The sequence below is a fragment of the Meles meles genome, chromosome 16 (assembly GCF_922984935.1).
Source record: "Meles meles chromosome 16, mMelMel3.1 paternal haplotype, whole genome shotgun sequence".
NCBI lineage: Eukaryota > Metazoa > Chordata > Mammalia > Carnivora > Mustelidae > Meles > Meles meles.
Window position 1 is genome coordinate 36,802,204 of NC_060081.1, and position 19,696 is coordinate 36,821,899.

Below are 19,696 nucleotides of genomic sequence, written 5' to 3' on the forward strand. Positions count from 1 at the left end.
CTGGCGGTCTGGAGCTGCCTAGACAGCCACCGCTGCCCTGGTTTTGGGCACAACGAGGAGCTCCTGCATCCCCAGGGACAGTGACTCAGAACCAACTCTGCCAGCAGCTTTTGCAAAACAGTCTGAGGCATCTCTTTGAGAGGGAGGTTGGGGTGCTGTTTGCTCTCCTCTAAACCTCCAAAAACCATCAAAAGCTGTCAAGGCGAGAGAAAGCAGATGAAAGAACATAAAAACCCCCAGAAAACAAAAGGCTGAAAAAAAAAAAAAACCAAACAAACAGTTTCCTGAAAAAAAAAAGAGCTCACCCCCTTGAGGGGAGTGGGAGGACCTAACTCAGTGGAACATCATTGTCTGAAAACCCACGTGGCAGGCCCCTCCCCCAGAAAACCAACCAAGAAGGAAGAAAAAAAAAAAAAAAGACTACAAGAGAACAACCACCACTACTTCATAAATACAACTTTTATTTTTAACTCTTTGCCAATATTCTGGTTCTTTTTTTTTTATACATACACATAATTTTTTAACCTATTTACCATCACACTGAGATGTCCAGTACATCAAATTCTTTAATAACCTTCTAACCTGAACTTTTTGATACATACACCCGTGTTTTTCTTTTGTTTTTCTATTTTTTTAATTCTTTTTTAATTTTAACTTAGTTTAGTCTAGTTTATTCTTTTTTTAATTTTTATTTTCTACTATACATATAGAGTTAAACTTCAAGGTAATCCCCTTTCCCCAATCAATGCTACCCCTATAGGCAAACCAGTTTCTAATCCCCCTGTAACTTAGGAAAGTTGAGTCCCTTAACAAAAACATCAAGATACCTTCAGGAAGAATCAAAATAACCTTCCTCACCCACACTGAGAATCTATAACCATTCTCCCAATTTTTCCTTCTGTCAGTGTTTCTGTGAATTTGTGTCTGTCCTGAAAATATATAAATCTTATACTTGGGGTTCTTTCTGAGGAGGTTTTTCCCTTTTTTTTTTGCTTATATATACATATTTTTTTCTCTTGTCATATACTTTTATCACTCTTTTTGTCTGTCTGTTTTTGTTTGTATACTCCACAAATCTTACCTTGTGGCCCATTTGGGCTGAGCCTTCTCTTGTATCTTCCCTTTTTTTCCTATCTTCTCTCTCTTTTTTTTTTTCCTTTTTTCTTTCCCCATTTTTTTTCTTTCTTCTTCTCTATTTCTTTTTCTTTTCTTTTTTCTCTCATTTGGGTGGGGAATCCTGATTGCACAGAAGCGTTCCAGGGTGCACATTGACTGCACCACAATTGATAAGTCCAGCTGCATCTGTTTAGTCATCTCTTACCAAAATGACTAGGAGGAGGAATACCCAACAGAAGAAAAATACAGAGGATGGACCTTCTGCAACAGAACTAATGGCTATCGACATAGACAATATGTCAGAAAAGGAATTCAGACTAACAATTATCCAGGCAATAGCTAGGTTGGAGAAAGCCATGGATGACCAAACAGAATTGATTAGGGCAGAACTGAAAGCCACCAGGGATGATGTTCACAATGTTAGGGCAGAACTGAAAGCCACCAGGGATGATGTTCAAAATGCTCTCAATGAGTTCCAATCTAATCTAAACTCTCTAAAAGCTAGGGTAACTGAGACAGAAGATAGAATTAGTGATCTGGAGGACAAACAGATAGAGAGAAAGGATCAGGAGGAAGCCTGGAACAAACAGCTCAGAAGCCACGAAAACAGAATCAGGGAAATAAATGATGCCATGAAACGTTCCAATGTCAGAATTATTGGAATCCCTGAAGGGGAAGAAAAAGAAAGAAGTCTAGAAGTTATAGTGGAAGAAGTTGTCTATGAAAATTTTCCCAATCTCACGAATGGAAACAATGTTCATGTACTAGAGGCAGAAAGATTTCCTCCCAAGATTTTAGATTCTCAAAAGTCCTCACGGCACCTTATAGTTAAAATGGGGAATTATGTTTCAAGAGAGACCCTCTTAAAAGCAGCTAGGACAAAGAAGCTTCTTACATACAGAGGAAAGCCCATTAGAATAACGTCAGACCTTTCCACAGAGACCTGGAAAGCCAGAAAGGGCTGGCAAAATATATTCAGAGTACTGAATGAGAAGAACATGCAACCAAGAATACTCTATCCAGCAAGACTGACATTTAAAATGGATGGAGAGATAAAGAGTTTCCAAGACCAGCAAGGCTTAAAAGACTATGCAACCACCAAGCCGACACTGCAGGAAATATTAAGGGGGGTCCTATAAAAGAGAAAAAATCCTAAGAATATCATTGAACAGAAATATAGAAACAATCCATAGACAGAAAGACTTCAAAGGCAACACGATGTCAATAAAAACCTATCTCTCAATAATCACTCTCAATGTGAATGGCCTAAATGCGCCCATAAAACGACACAGGGTTGCAGATTGGATAAAACGACAGGACCCATCCATATGTTGTCTACAAGAGACCCATTTTGAACCTAAGGATACACCCAGACTGAAAGTGAAGGGATGGAGAAGCATCTTTCATGCCAATGGGCCTCAAAAGAAGGCCGGAGTAGCAATTCTCATATCAGATAAATTAGATTTTAAACTAAAGACTGTAGTCAGAGATACAGAAGGACACTACATAATTCTTAAAGGGACTATCCGCCAAGACGATCTAACAATTGTGAATATCTATGCCCCCAATATGGGAGCACCCAATTACGTAAGAAAACTATTAATCAAGATTAAGAGCCATATTGATATGAATACAATAATAGTAGGAGATCTTAATACGCCTCTCTCAGAAATAGACAGATCATCGAAGCAGAAAATTAATAAAGAAATAAGAGCATTGAATGAAACATTGGACCAGATGGACCTCATAGACATATACAGAACATTCCACCCTAAAACAACAGAATACTCATTCTTCTCAAGTGCACATGGAACCTTCTCCAGAATAGACCACATACTGGGTCACAAAGCAGGACTCAACCGATACCAAAAGACTGACATTATTCCCTGCATATTCTCCGATCACAATGCTTTGAAACTGGAGCTCAATCACAAGGAAAAGTTCAGAAGGAACTCAAACACCTGGAAGCTAAAGACCACCTTGCTTAAGAATGCTTGGATCAACCAGGAGATCAAAGATGAACTTAAACAATTCATGGAAACCAATGAGAATGAAGACACCTCGGTCCAAAACCTATGGGATACAGCAAAGGCGGTTCTAAGGGGGAAATACATAGCCATCCAAGCCTCCCTCAAAAACATTGAAAAATCCAGAATACACCAGCTGTCTCTACACCTTAAAGAACTGGAGAATCAACAACAAATCAAACCAACTCCACATGCAAGAAAGGAAATAATCAAGATTAGAGCAGAGATCAATGAGGTAGAAACGAGAGATACAGTAGAACGTATCAATGAAACTAGAAGCTGGTTTTTTGAAAGAATCAATAAGATCAATAAACCATTGGCCACACTAATCCAAAAGAAAAGAGAGAAAGCCCAAATTAATAAAATTATGAATGAAAAGGGAGAGATCACAACTAACACCAAGGAAATAGAAACAATCATCAGAAATTATTACCAACAGTTATATGCCAATAAGCTAAGCAACCTAGATGAAATGGATGCATTCCTGGAAAGCTACAAACTCCCAAAATTGAACCAGGAAGAAATTGACAACATGAATAGACCGATATCTAGTAATGAGATTGAAGCAGTGATCAAAAACCTCCCAAAAAACAAGAGCCCAGGACCTGACGGATTCCCTGGGGAATTCTACCAAACTTTCAAAGAAGAAATAACACCAATTCTCCTGAAGCTGTTCCAAAAAATTGAAGCAGAAGGAAAACTTCCAGACTCTTTTTATGAAGCCAGCATTACCCTGATCCCCAAACCAGGCAAAGACCCTACCAAAAAGGAGAATTTCAGACCAATATCACTGATGAATATGGATGCAAAGATTCTCAACAAGATCCTAGCAAACAGGATCCAGCAGCACATTCAAAAGATTATCCACCATGACCAGGTGGGATTCATCCCTGGGTTGCAAGGTTGGTTCAACATTCGCAAATCAATCAGTGTGATAGAACACATCAATAAGAGAAGAGAGAAGAACCACATGGTCCTCTCAATTGATGCAGAAAAAGCATTTGACAAAATCCAGCATCCGTTCCTGATGAAAACGCTTCAAAGTATAGGGATAGAGGGAACATTCCTGAACTTCATAAAATCTATCTATGAAAGACCCACAGCAAATATCATCCTCAATGGGAAAAAGCTTGCAGCCTTCCCATTGAGATCAGGAACACGACAAGGATGCCCACTCTCACCACTCTTGTTCAACATAGTATTAGAAGTTCTAGCAACGGCAATCAGACAACAAAGAGAAATAAAAGGTATCCAAATTGGCAAGGAAGAAGTCAAACTCTCTCTCTTCGCAGATGACATGATTCTTTATATGGAAAACCCCAAAGACTCCACCCCCAAACTACTAGAACTCATACAGCAATTCAGTAACGTGGCAGGATACAAAGTCAATGTACAGAAATCAGTGGCTTTCTTATACACGAACAATGAAAATACAGAAAGGGAAATTAGAGAATCGATTCCATTTACTATAGCACCAAGAACCATAAGATACCTGGGCATAAACCTAACCAAAGAAGTAAAGGACCTGTACTCGAGGAACTACAGAACACTCATGAAAGAAATTGAAGAAGACACAAAAAGATGGAAGACTGTTCCATGCTCTTGGATTGGAAGAATAAACATTGTTAAAATGTCTATACTGCCTAGAGCAATCTATACTTTTAATGCCATTCCGATCAAAATTCCACCGGTATTTTTCAAAGAGCTGGAGCAAGTAATCCTAAAATTTGTATGGAGCCAGAAGAGACCCCGAATTGCTAAGGAAATGTTGAAAAACAAAAACAAAACTGGCGGCATCACGTTACCCGATTTCAAGCTTTACTACAAAGCTGTGATCACCAAGACAGCGTGGTACTGGCATAAAAACAGACACATAGACCAGTGGAATAGAGTGGAGAGCCCAGATATGGACCCTCAACTCTATGGTCAAATAATCTTCGACAAAACAGGAAAACATATTCAATGGAAAAAAGACAGTCTCTTCAATAAATGGTGCTGGGAAAACTGGACAGCGATATGTAGAAGAATGAAACTCGACCATTCTCTTACACCGTTCACAAAGATAAACTCGAAATGGATAAAAGACCTCAACGTGAGACAGGAATCTATCAGAATCCTAGAGGAGAACATAGGCAGTAACCTCTTCGATATCAGCCACAGCAACTTCTTTCAAGATATGTCTCCAAAGACCAAGGAAACAAAAGCAAAAATGAACTTTTGGGACTTCATCAAGATCAAAAGCTTCTGCACAGCAAAGGAAACAGTCAACAAAACAAAGAGGCAACCCACGGAATGGGAGAAGATATTTGTAAATGACAGTACAGACAAAAGGTTGATATCCAGGATCTACAAAGAACTTCTCAAACTCAACACACACAAAACAGATAATCATATCAAAAAATGGGCAGAAGATATGAACAGACACTTCTCCAATGAAGACATACAAATGGCTATCAGACACATGAAAAAATGTTCATCATCACTAGCCATCAGGGAGATTCAAATTAAAACAACATTGAGATACCACCTAACACCAGTTAGAATGGCCAAAATTAGCAAGACAGGAAACAACGTGTGCTGGAGAGGATGTGGAGAAAGGGGAACCCTCTTACACTGTTGGTGGGAATGCAAGTTAGTGCAGCCACTTTGGAGAACAGTGTGGAGATTCCTGAAGAAATTAAGAATAGAGCTTCCCTATGACCCTGCAATTGCACTGCTGGGTATTTACCCCAAAGATACAGATGGAGTGAAAAGAAGGGCCATTTGTACCCCAATGTTTATTGCAGCAATGGCTACGGTCGCCAAACTGTGGAAAGAACCAAGATGCCCTTCAACGGATGAATGGATAAGGAAGATGTGGTCCATATACACAATGGAGTATTATGCCTCCATCAGAAAGGACGAATACCCAACTTTTGTAGCAACATGGACAGGACTGGAAGAAATTATGCTGAGCGAAATAAGTCAAGCAGAGAGAGTCAAGTATCATATGGTCTCACTTATTTGTGGAGCATAACAAATAACATGGAGGACATGGGGAGATGGAGAGGAGAGGGAGTTGAGGGAAACTGGAAGGGGAGATGAACCATAAGAGACTATGGACTCTGAAAAACAACCAGAGGGTTATGAAGGGGCGGCAGGAGGGGGGGGGGGGTGGGAGGTTGAGGAACCAGGTGGTGGGTAATAGGGAGGGCACGTACTGCAGGGAGCACTGGGTGTGATGCCAAAACAATGAACACTGTTATGCTGTAAATAAGCAAATAAAAAAAAAATCAGTTCTCAGAACTGATATATCAATGATAGAAGAAAAGGAATCATTCTGAGGAGGTGAATAAAGACCAGGCAAAACTATGAAACCTAAGACATTAATCTTTGGTGTATCCCTTTCTTCTCTTCTGCTCCTAATTCCCATGCCCTCCTCTTGACCAGAGCCCCCACTTTCACACACAGACTCTGTGTCAGTCTCTTTTCCCCCATAAAGTCTACTACCCCTACATTCTGGCCACTCCTCACTCTTCTTCCCTTCAAAACATTCCTATTCTACATCCTATAGAGTCCTAGACCCCATCCAAGTTGGGTCATGCCAAATGACCCTGTATATGAATGGGTGAGACAATGTGTATGATCTCTCTCAAAACCACACAGTATGTTGCAACAACCACTTTCCAGAACAAGGCCTTACCCCAAAGTGGCTTCTTCTAACTACCACAAACTTATAAAGAAAATTCTTCAAAATAAGACATAAACCTTCATTGTAGGAATCATTTTAAACTTACAAAAAGCAGAAAAATAAAATAACACAAGTCACTTCTGTGCCCAGACTATTAACTGCTATTAATATTTTATGCCCATTTGCTTTATCATTTCTTTTCTTTTCTTTCTCTCTCTCTCTCTCTTTTTTTTTTTTTTTTTGACAGAAACAGCATGCACAAGCAGGGGGAGCAGGAGAGGGAGAAGCAGGGAGCCCGCCAAGCAGGGAGCCCAAGGCAGGGCTCTATCCCAGGACCCCAAGATCACAACCCAAGCCAAAATCAGACACCTAACCAACTGAGCCACCCAGGCACCACTGCTTTATCATTTCTGTCCTATCTCTCACTTGCTCTCTCTGCATAACTTTTGCCTAACCACGAAGGTTAACATAAATCATAGCCCTTTATCCCTAAACAGTACAGAATGTATTTCCTAAAATGAGGACTATTCTTTACATTCACTCAGGGCAGTTGTCAACCTCATAAGTTTTCATTAGCGTAACAATTTATCTAATCCATGTGTAAGTGAATCCAATGATGTCTCATAACATTTTTTCCCTTGTGGTAAAGAATCCAATCTAGGATTTGGTACTGCATTTAATTGCCATGTCTCGTTAGGCTCTTCTAGCAGGACTTTCCATAGCCTTCCTTTGTGCTCTATGACATTGGCATTTTTGAAAAAGACAGTCCTCTCTCCAAACTTTAAGTAGACTCTTGACCCACTAATCTACCCTAAAGATACACTGGCAAAACCAAAAAATGATGCATGCTATTCACCGCAGCACCATTTGTAATAACAAAAGACTGGAAACAACTCAAATTTCCATCAGTAGTGGACTAGTTGATACATGAACATCCATACAATGAATTATTATAGCTGTAAAAAAAAGAATGGGAAATAAATCTCTATCTCTACCGAGTAGCTTCCCAGATATGCTCCTGAGTGAAAAAAGCAAAGTAAAGGTAAGTGTGTATAATATACTCCATTATAGAAAGAGAATACAAAATGACTATCTTTCATATATATACACATATGTCTTCATATATGGACCCTGGATATTTTCTTTTATTATGGAACTATTGCTACATTTATGTTTGATAATAATATTATGGTTATCTTTAAAAACACACCTTTAAAAAGAAGCATAAAAAGATGTACCTCTACTGAAGGAAAAAAAAGATATAGTCCTACTAGTAGACAAAGAAATAGGAGGAAATTCTCAGAGTTCAAAAATTGAGAAATAGAATACAGATGGAAAATCCATAAAAATGTATTAAATTAATCATGTAAAAAAGAACATATATTATAATTAAGATTTATGAATTAATTAAGGCAAGATTGACTTAACTATTTTTTTAATCATCAATGTAATTTACCACATTCACAGAATAAAGGAGAAAAACAAATATTTCAATATATGCAGAAAAAGCATGTGACAAAATTCAACATATACTCAAGATAAAAACTCTAGCAACCTAGAAATAGAAGAAAACTTCCTCAGATAGATTAAGGGCATCAGCAAAAAATGTGTAGCTAACATAATACTTAATAGTGAAAGACTGAATTCTTCCCCCTGAGATTGGAAAAGAGGTCAGGATGTCTGCTTTCAGTACTTCTACTCAATATTGGGCTAGAGATACTAATCTTTGCTGTAAGGCAAGAAAAAGAAAGAAAGTCCAGAGATTGAACACAAAGAAGTAAAACTGGGGCACCTGGGTGGCTCAGTGGGTTAAAGCCTCTGCCTTCAACTGAGATCATGATCCCAGGGTCCTGGGATTGAGCCCTGCTTTGGGCTCTCTGCTTGGCGGGGAGCCTGCTTCCCTTCCTCTCTCTCTCTCTGCCTGCCTCTCTGCCTACTTGTGATCTCTGTCTATCAAATAAACAAATAAAATCTAAAAAAAAAAAAAAAAAGAAAGAAAAAGAAGTAAAACTGTATTCGCAGCTGCGACCATATATGTAAAAATTCCAAACACATCTGAGTTGGGGAAGGGGAATACTCTACAAAATACAACTAGAACTAATACATGAATTTCTCAAAGTCTCAGGACACAAGGGTAATATGCAAGTCAGTTGTATTTCCATACACTGACAACAATCCAAAAATTAAGTGAAAATATATCATATATAATAGCAGTAAAATCACAAAAAACTAAGAGATAAATTTAGGTATATGTACCATGGACACACTAAAAATCCTATAGCACATTATTAATAGAAATTAAAGACCTAAATAATGTTCACAAATTGTAAAACTCAACATTGTCAACAAAATTCTAATCAAAATCTCAGTAAACTATTTTGTTGAAACTGAACATTTTTGTTGAATAGCCCCAGGTCCTTTGGAATTTTACACAACCCTTCCTGGACTCTCTTGAAACCAGATTCTCATCACCAATGATGTGAAATGAGAGTGGCCACTGTCCAAAAAAAAAAAAAAAAAAAAAGTGTAACATTTATAATCTGCCAACCAGACATCTCAATTCAAATTATTGCCTTATTTTGTATATTTTTAATTGTATATCTTACTCCTTAAATTTTTGCCCAAAGAGACCTACTGAACTCATACCTGAATTCAACTTTGATTAAGGAAAAAAAAGAAGCAAACAAGTGGTCATATAGAGAATTGTAGTTTGTATCCCCCCAAAATTGAAAGAGAATTCAAAATATTTGTCTATCAAGCCAAAGTTAAATGTAAAAATTATATTTTGCCACAATAAAAAGAAGTGTGATAGAAAAAAATGTACATGAAATTTCAAAAACCTATAAATGAAAATAAAATGCTACCAACAGTCTTCCAAATAAATAATTGTAAAATATAATGTAAAACTGTACCAGTTATCCAGATCTAAAACTTAGTAACATAAAAACATAAAAATGGGGACAAGGAAAGAGGAATAAAATTGTGCCAAATCTCTTGCTTAATACAACAGACTAATATATGGTGTTTCCTTCTTGTCTCTGAAGACTATGGACATGAGGGTTAAAATGGTATCTGGAAAACTTAAAGGTCATTATTAGCAGAATTTAAAGCAGGATATATGCCTTTTTGATCACTGAAGATGAACAGAAAACACATACTGTGCATACACAGAACTATCTACAAAGACCAAAAAAAAAAAAAAAAGGATAAAAAACAGAAAACAAGATGACAGAAGCAAGATATTACAATTATAATAATTATGGTTAATTATAATAATAATTAAAATCAGGAAAAGAACAAATTCTCTGATTCAGTAACAACAGTGTGCCACCAAAAGGCAAAAAGTTCAGGTCAGTATCTGTCAGACAGACTCAAAGAATAAGAAAGCAGGAGTACAATATTAATATTAAAGAGATTAGAATTTAGGTGCGCCTGGGTGGCTCAGCAGGTTAAAGCCTCTGCCTTCAGCTCAGGTCATGATCCCAGGGTCCTGGGATCGAGCCCTGCATCGGGCTCTCTGCTTGGCTGGGAGCCTGCTTCCTCCTCTCTCTCTCTCTGCCTGCCTCTCTGCCTACTTGTAATCTCTATCTGTCAAATAAATAAATCTTTAAAAAAAAAAAAAGAGATTAGAATTTAAAATGGACAGAGTATTAGAATAGATAAAAGAGCACAACTCAAAAGTGAATTAGTTTCATGAATCCATACTTTCTGAATAGAGTTGCAGCAGAACATACAAGAGTTATGTATTTGTAACTTGCATTTGCAAGAATAAATTTACCAAATTTACATATAAACAGGGACAGCAGGAAGTAGGGTAGGAGGAGGGAAGAATCTTTCAGTCAATCTCCCCCTATGTTTGACAGATCAAATAGACAAAAGGTAGTTCTCATAGGTTAGCTTTTTGGAAATGAACTCTAAATCAGAGATTGCATACAAAAGACTTACTAGGGAGTCATCTCAGGAATAACATCTGAAAGGGAATGGAAGAAACAAGATTGGCACAAGGAAAAGTTGCAGTCACAACAAAGGCCTCGGCAGATCCTGAAGAGACCTTAGGAGCTGTCACAGTTCTTCAGAAAATTTCCCCAATGAGGCAAGGAAAGCATAACTTTGCATTCATGTAGCAATGCATGCTACAGGCATTCATGTAGCCAACAGTCATTGGCTACAGACAGGGAGGGGGCTTAACTTTGGGCAAGAGAGCTCTCTTCAGCTGAAGACAATTTCTTCAGGTTGGAAATCACCACTCCATCCTAACAAGTAAAAAGATGCATAGACTGAAAAATCAACTCTTCTTGGATCAATAAGAGAGGGAAAAACACAGTGCAAACTGTTGCCCCCAAGATTGGAAAGACAGGTGAGTACAGAGTCAGGACTTCCTGGCATACACACTCACGAGTGGGAGCCAGTGTCAGGGCAGAAACACCTGAACTACAAATGGAGAATTGTTGGAGGCTCAGTGCAGACAATTCTAAGAGTTAAAAGCTCCAGGGGATCCAGTCACAGAGGCCCACAATATTGTGAGATTTACCACTGGCAATTCAAGTAAATATCAGAGAAAAATCCCCTCCTGCTTCCAGTAGGAGGAGGAGAAAAGGAACCATTCTGAAATATACCAGACGACTCTATTCCTAACAAGGGCAGCGCTCAGGGGAAACTAGTTAACCTGAGCGTAACCTGCTGGGGTATTATCAGAACTTAACTAACTCGGGGAAGGGGAATACTCAGTTCTAGCTGCATCTAGATCCTGTCCCACCTAAGTGGGGGATGGGGGTAAGGGGGACAAAATTGAGAAACACCTGTGAAGTTCAAAGACGAGAGGTACAAGCTCACTAAAAACTGAGACCTGGGGTGCCTGAGTGGCTCAGTGGGTTAAGCCTCTGCCTTCCGCTCAGGTTATGATCCCAGGGTCTTTGGATCAAGCCCCACATTGGGCTCTCTGCTCAGCAGGGAGCCTGCTTCCCTTCCTCTCTCTCTGCCAGCCTCTGCCTGCTTGTGATCTCTGTCTGTCAAATAAACAAAATCTTAAAAACAAAACAAAACCTGAGTCCTAATCATGGGCCTATAGAACACTTCCCTCACCTACACCACCATCACATCACGAGGGGCCTATTTACCACAGCTCATTTTACCCAGAACATCATGTCAGGTTATTAACAAGTTACAAGACACACCAAAAGGCAAAAAGTACGATTAGAAGAGCCAAGGCAAGCATCAGAAACGTACAAGGCAGAAATGATGGAATGATCAGACTGGGAATTTAAAGACAACTATGATTAATATACTAAATGCTCTAATGGATAGTGTAGACAGCATGCAAGAACAGATGGGCAATGTAAGTAGGGAAATGAAAAACTTAAAAAGGAACCAAAAATAAATGCTAAAGATAAAACAACAAAATCAACACAGAAACAGAAACGAAGAATGTGTTTGATGGACACAATGGAGTAAAGAAGCTCTGAGCCTGAGGATATATCAATAGAATCCTCAAAAACCAAAAAGCAAAGAGAACAAAGACTGAAGAATACAGAACAGAATATGCAAGAACCATGGGACAACTGCAAAATATGTAACAATAGTACCATAACATGATGGCAATACCAGAGGAACAGAAGAAATATTTGAAACAATAATTGACTAAGAATTTCCTGTATCACTAAATTACCATAACACTAAAACATAGATCCAGGAATCTCAGAGAACACTAAACTGAATAAATGCCCCCCAAAACTGTAACTTTATTTATTTTCTGCAATTGATAATCTATGAACGAAATGGACTAATTGCTTAAAAGATACAACATGCCAAAATTCACACTGGAAGAAACAGATGATCCAAATGGGCCTATTATCTATTAAGGAAAGTGAATCAATAATTAATAACCTTCCAAAACAGAAAGTACAAGGCCCAAATGGGCTCACTGGTATAGTATACCAAACAGAATTTTTACAGAAGAAAATTGTACAGAAGAAATTTACAGAAGAAATTTACAGAAGAAATTGTAACGATTCTCTACACTCTCTTTCAGAGAATAGAAACAGAGGGAACACTTCCTAACTCATTTTATAAGACCAGCATTAACCTAATACTTAACCAAAGCTATTATAAGACAAGAAAAGTATCAGACCAATATCTCTCATGAACATAGATGCAAAAATTCTCAACAAAATATTAGCAAACAGAATCCCAAAAAGTATTAAAAGAATTATGCATCATGACTAAGTGGGTTTTATCCCAAGTATGCAAGGTTGGTTTTATATTCAAAAATCAATTGATGTTTGATTACATCACATCAACAGACTAAAAAATGAAAGATCACATGATTATATCAATAGATGCAGGAAAAGCATTTGACAAAACCCAAGACCTATGCATGATAAAAACTCTCAGGAAACTAGAAGTGCAGGGGAATTTTCTCAACTTGACAAGTACTATCTACAAATATATTATAGTGAACATTATATCTAATGATGAAAAACTCCAAGATTTCCCATGATGATCAGGCACAATGCAAGGCTATCCTCTTTCACTAATCCTTTCAACATCATACTGGAATCCTTGGTAGTGCAAAAAGAAGATAGAAAACTGTCTTTGTCTACAGATGACATAATTGTCTATGCAGAAAATCTAAAAAAATTTGATAGAAAAATACTGGAATTAATAAGTGATTATAGCGGGGCACCTGGGTGGCTCAGTGGGTTAAAGCCTCTGCCTTCGGCCCAGGTCATGATCTCAGGGTCCTGGGATCGAGTCCCGCGTCGGGCTCTCTGCTTGGCAGGGAGCCTGCTTCCTCCTCTCTCTCTGCCTGCCTCTCTGCCTACTTGTAATTTCTCTCTGTCAAATAAATAAATTAAAAAAAAAATAAATAAGTGATTATAGCAAGGTTATGGGCTACAAGGTTAATACAAAAGCCAATTGTTTTCTTATATACCAAGAATAAAAAAGTAGATTTGAAATTAAAAACACAATACCATTTACATTAACATCCCAAAAATGAAATACTTAAGTATAAATCTAACAAAATATATACAAGATCTATATGAGGAAAACTATAAAACACTGATGAATGAAATAAAAGAACTATATAAATGGGAGAGATAATCCGTGTTCACAGATAGGAAGACTCAGTATTATCAAGACGTTAGTTTTTGATCTATATATTTGGTCAATAGATTCAATGCAATCCCAATAAAAATTCCAGCAAGTTATTTTATGTATATCAACAAGGAGATTCTAAAGTTTATATGGAAGGGGTACCTGAGTGGCTCAGTTGGTTAAGCATCTGCCTTCAGCTCAGGTCATGTATCCAGGGTCTTGAGATTGAACCCCACATTGGGGCTCCCCTCTCAGTGGGGAGCCTGTTTCTCTCTCTACTCTGTCACACCCCCATTCATACTCTCACCTCCAAATGAATAAATAAAACATTAAAAAAATGAAGTTTATATGGTGAGGCAAAAGACCCAGAGTAGCTAACACAAAGTTGATGGACTGATGATATGCAACTTAAAGATTTACTGTAGTTACAGTAACCAAGATAGTGTCATTTGTGAAATAATAGACAAATAGATTAATGGACAGAATAGAGAACCAAGAAATAAGCCATCATAAATATAACCACTGATCTTTGACAAAGGAGCAGAAGCAATACAATGGAGCAAAGAGGGTCTCTTCAACAAATAGTGGCAAAACAACTGGATATCCATATGCAAACAAAATAAAACAAAAGAATCTAGACACAAACCTCCCACCCTTCACAACAATTAACTCAGAATGGATCATAGACTTAAATGTGAAACACAAAACTATTAAATTCCTAGAGGATAACATAGGCAAACAAACAGATGATCTTGGGTATAGTGATATCTTTTTAGATATAAGACTAAAGACATGGCCCTTAAAAGAAATAATTTATAAGCTGGACTTCATTAAAATTAAAATTTGTACTCTGCAAAAGATAATGTTGAGAGAATTAGAAGACAAGCCACGGATTGGGAGAAAATATTTGCAAAAACATAGCTGATAAAAAACTATTATTCAAAATACACAAAAAACTCTTACAACTCAAAAATAAGAAAACAAACAAATTCAAAAATGAACCAAAAGGGGCACCTGGGTAGCTCAGAGGGTTAAAGCCTCTGCCTTCGGCTCAAGTCATGATCTCAGGGTCCTGGGATGGAGCCCACATCAGGCTCTCTGCTCAGCAGGGAGCCTGGTTCCCCCTCTCTCTCTGCCCGCCCCTCTGCCTACTTGCCATCTCTCTCTCTGTCAAATAAATAAATAAAATCTTAAAAAAAAAAAATGAACCAAAGTCACCTCACCAAAGAAGATATACAGATGGCAACTAAGCATATCAAAAGATGTTCCACATCCTATGTCATCAGGGAATGTAAATGAAAAACAATGAGATACACATCTATTAGAACAGTCAAAATCCAGAGCACTTAAAATACTAAATGCCGGTGAGGATGTGGAGCAACAGGAATTCTCATACATGGCTGGTGGGAATACAAAATGGTACAATCACTCTAGAAGACAGTTTGGCAATCTCATAAAACTAAATATACTTTACCATAAGATCCAGCAATTGTGGGGCGCCTGGGTGGCTCAGTGGGTTAAAGCCTCTGCCTTCGGCTCAGGTCATGGTCTCAGGGTCCTGGGATCGAGCCCCGCATCGGGCTCTCTGCTCCGCGGGGAGCCTGCCTCCTTCTCTCTCTCTGCCTGCCTCTCTGTCTAGTTGTGATTTCTCTCTGTCAAATAAATAAAATATTAAAAAAAAAAAAAAAAAAAAAAAAAAAAGATCCAGCAATTGTGCTCCTGGGTATTTACTCAAAGGAGTTGAAATTCATGTTCCCACAAAAAAACTCCATTTGGATGTTTATAAAAGCTTTACTTAGGGGCGCCAGTGTGGCTCAGTGGGTTAAAGCCTCTGCCTTCAGCTCAGGCCCTGATCTCAGAGTCCTGGGATCGAGCCCCACATCGGGCTACCTGCTCAGCGGGGAGCCTACTTCCTCCTCTCTCTGCCTGCCTCTCTGCCTGCTTGTGATCTCTCTCTGTCAAATAAATAAATAAAATCTTTAAAAAAAGAAAAAAGAAAAAAGCTTTACTTATAATCTCCCAAGTTGGAAGCAAACAAGATGTCCCTCAGCTGGTGAAAGGGTAAGTAAACTGTGGTATATCCAGACAATGAAATATTATTTAACACCATGAAGAAATGAGCTATCAAGGTGCAAGACACAGAGGAAACTTAAATGCATATTATTATTAAGTGAATGAGGTCAACCTGAAAAGACCACATACCGTATTATTTTAACCACATGGCTCTTTGGAAAAGGCAAAACTATGGTGACAACAAAAAAGTCATTGGTTGCCAGGGATGGAAGGGAGATAAATAGACAGTGCATAGAAGATTTTTAGGGAGGTGAAAACACTCTGTATGGAAATTTGGCATTTTACATTTGTCCAAAGCCATATAATTTACAACACAAAGAGTGAACCCTAAAATAAACAGTGGACTTGGGATGGTTATAATGTGTCAATGTAAGCTCATCCTTAGTTAAAAAAAATGTACCATTCTGTTGAATAATGATGATGGGGAAGGCTATGAATATGTGGGGGCAGGAGGTATATGGCAAATCTCTGCAGGTATATGGTAAATCTATCTCTTTCTCAATATTATTATAAATCTAATAAAACTGGTCTTAAAGTCTTTAAAAAATTTTTTCAAGTGACAAAGCTTACCTTCTCATCTAGCATCCAGAGATCATCTATAAAACTGATTAAATATTAGGTTATAGAAAACATAGAAGTGTATTAAAACATATTCTTTGATGATGTTACACTAAAAGAAATAATCACAAAAGTTATAAAATAATAATCAGTAAAAAAAATTTTAGGGACGTCTGGGTGGCTCAGTCAGTTGAGCTGCTGCCTTCAGCGTGGGTCGTGATCCCAGGGTCCTGGGATCGAGTCCTGCATCAGGCTCCTTGCTCAGTGGGGAGCCTGCTTCTCTCTCCCTCTGCCTGCCACTCTGCTTGGTTGTGCACTCTCTCTCTCTGACAAATAAATAAATAAATAAATAAATAAATAAATAAATAAATAAAATCTTTTAAAAAATCAGTAAAAATTTTAAAGCACAATCCAAAATAATAAAACTAAAATCAAGTGACAAAAAATTGACTATTCCAAAAAAAAGTTACTATTCCTAACAAGTCACTTAAAAATCAAAAATGGAAAAAAAACATAGACAAATACCTTAACAGAAAAGTGAAAAAAGACATGAATGTGAACAGATAACTCAGGAAAAAAAAGACTCTTTATGACTAATAAATATGTAAAAGATGTTTGGCTTCATTTAAAATTTTAAATATGAAAATTAAAAAAATTGAGATGTCATCTTTTATTTAGCAGTTTGACAAATATTAAAAACTCATTATTGCCCAAGAGTGATAATCAGTCTCTTGCAGGGAGACTGGGGGACAAAACACCTAAACTGGACCATCTTCCTGGAAGACAGTCTAGCATTGAATAAAAAATATGCATGCCACATGACTCAGCAATTTTACTTTTATGAATTTATCCCATTGTAGAAGCTTATTTTTTCCTTAAGTATAATTTACTTGTAAAATTCACTCTTTTTAGTGTAGTTTTGACAAAAGCATAGTCATACAGAAGAGGTCCATTACCTCCCATCAAAGAATTCCCTTATTCTTCCTCTTTGTATTCAAACCGTTTCCCCAATATTACTACTGATCTATTCTCTATCACTATAGGGTTGCCTTTTCCAGAAGATCATATAATGGAATTATACAGGAGGTAGACTTTTGAGTCTAGCCTCTTTCACTTAGTACAGTATATCTGAAATTCCTCCATAGTGCTGGCACGTGGCATGACGGTACTAGCCTTTTTCCATTGAATCACCCTTGTACTTTCATTGAAAATTAATTGACAATATGTGGGTTTATGTCTGGACTCTATTCTGTTCCATTGATCTATGTTTGTGTTTTCACTAATGTCACACTATCATGATTACTTGTAGCTTTATAATATGTCTTGAAAACAAGTAGTATTAGTTCTTCTAAATTTATTCTTTTTCTTTTTTTCACGATTGACAATTCTAGGCCTTTTGCCTTTCCTTATAAAATTTTAGAATCAGCTTCAATTTCTATAAAAATTTCTGCTGGGATTTTGCTTGCAATGGTGTTGAATCAATTTGAGGAGAAGTGACATCTCAGTAGTAGAATCTTCCACTGCTACATGATTCAATTCTCTCTTTAGATATTTGACTTCTTACATCAGTGTTTTATAGTTTTAGGCATACAGATCCTGAACACATTTTGCTAGGTTTATATTTAATTATTTCTTTTCCAATACTATTGTAAATGGTACCTTTTAAAAACTTAAATTCCTGGGGCACCTGGGTGGCTCAGTGGGTTAAACCTCTGCCTTCAGTTCAGGTGATGATCTCAGGGTCCTGGGATCGAGTCCCGCATCGGTCTCTGCTCAGCAGGGGGCCTGCTTCCCTCTCTCTCTCCCCGCCTGCCTCTCTGCCTACTTGTGATCTCTATCAAATAAATAAAATCTTTTAAAAAAACCTTAAATATCTAATTATTCATTGCTAATATACAGAAATATATTTAATATTTATATATTGGCCTGTATCTTATGATCTTGCTACACTCTTATTCTTATAGCTTTTCTTAAATTGAGATATAATTAACATATACGATTGTATTAGCTTTACATGTACAACATAATATGTATAAATAGTAAAGTGGTTACCATAATAAAGTTAGTTAACATCCGTGGTGACCATAGTTTTTTCCCTTGTGGTAAGAACTTTTAAGATCTACTCTCAGCATCTTTCTAGTATGCAATATAGTATAAGTTAATTATAGTCATTATGTTGTATGTTACATATCCAGTACTTATTATTCTATAATTAGAAGTTTGTACTTTTAGGCCACCTTCACCATTTCACCCACTCCCACACCCTGCTTCTGGCAACCACCAATATGTTCTCTATGAGTTTTTTTAGATTCCATATAAGTAAGATCATACAGTTATTTGTCTTTGTCTGATTTATTTCACTTAGCATAATGCCTTCCATCTATATTGTCATAAATGGCAAGATTTCCTATTTATATACCTAAATTACACACACACACTCACACACATCCTACATATAACATTTTCTTTATCCATTCATCCAATGATGGACACTTAAGTTTCTTCCATGTCTTGGTTATTGTAAATAGTGTTGCAGTGAACATGGGGGCCCAGATATTTTTTTCAAGATAATGATTTTATTTCATTTGGATGAATATCCAGAAGAATTGCTGGATCATATAATAATTCTATTTTTAATTTTTTGAAGACTCTCCATACTGTCTTCCATAATGACTACACCAATGTACTTTCCCACCATTAGTGCATAAATGTTCTCTTTTCTCCATGTTCTTGCCAACATTTGTTGTCTTGTCTTTTTTTTTCAATTTTTTATAATTTTTTATTTTTTATTAACATATAATGTATTATTAGCCCCAAGGGTTAAGGTCTGTGAATTGTCAGGTTTACACACTTCACAGCAGTCACCATAGCACATAACCTCCCCAATGTCCATAACCCAAACACCCTCTCCCTACCACCACCCCCACCCCTGCAGCCTTCAGTTTGTTTTGTGAGATTTAAGAGTCTCTTATGGGTTCTCTCCCTCCCGGTCCCATCTTGTTTCATTTTTTCCTTCCCTACCCCCCCAAGCCCCCTATGTTTCTTCTCAAATTCTTCATATCAGGGAGATCATATGATAATTGTCTTTCTCTGATTGACTTATCTTGCTCAGCATATTACTCTCTAGTTCCATCCACGTCATTGCAAATGGCAAGAT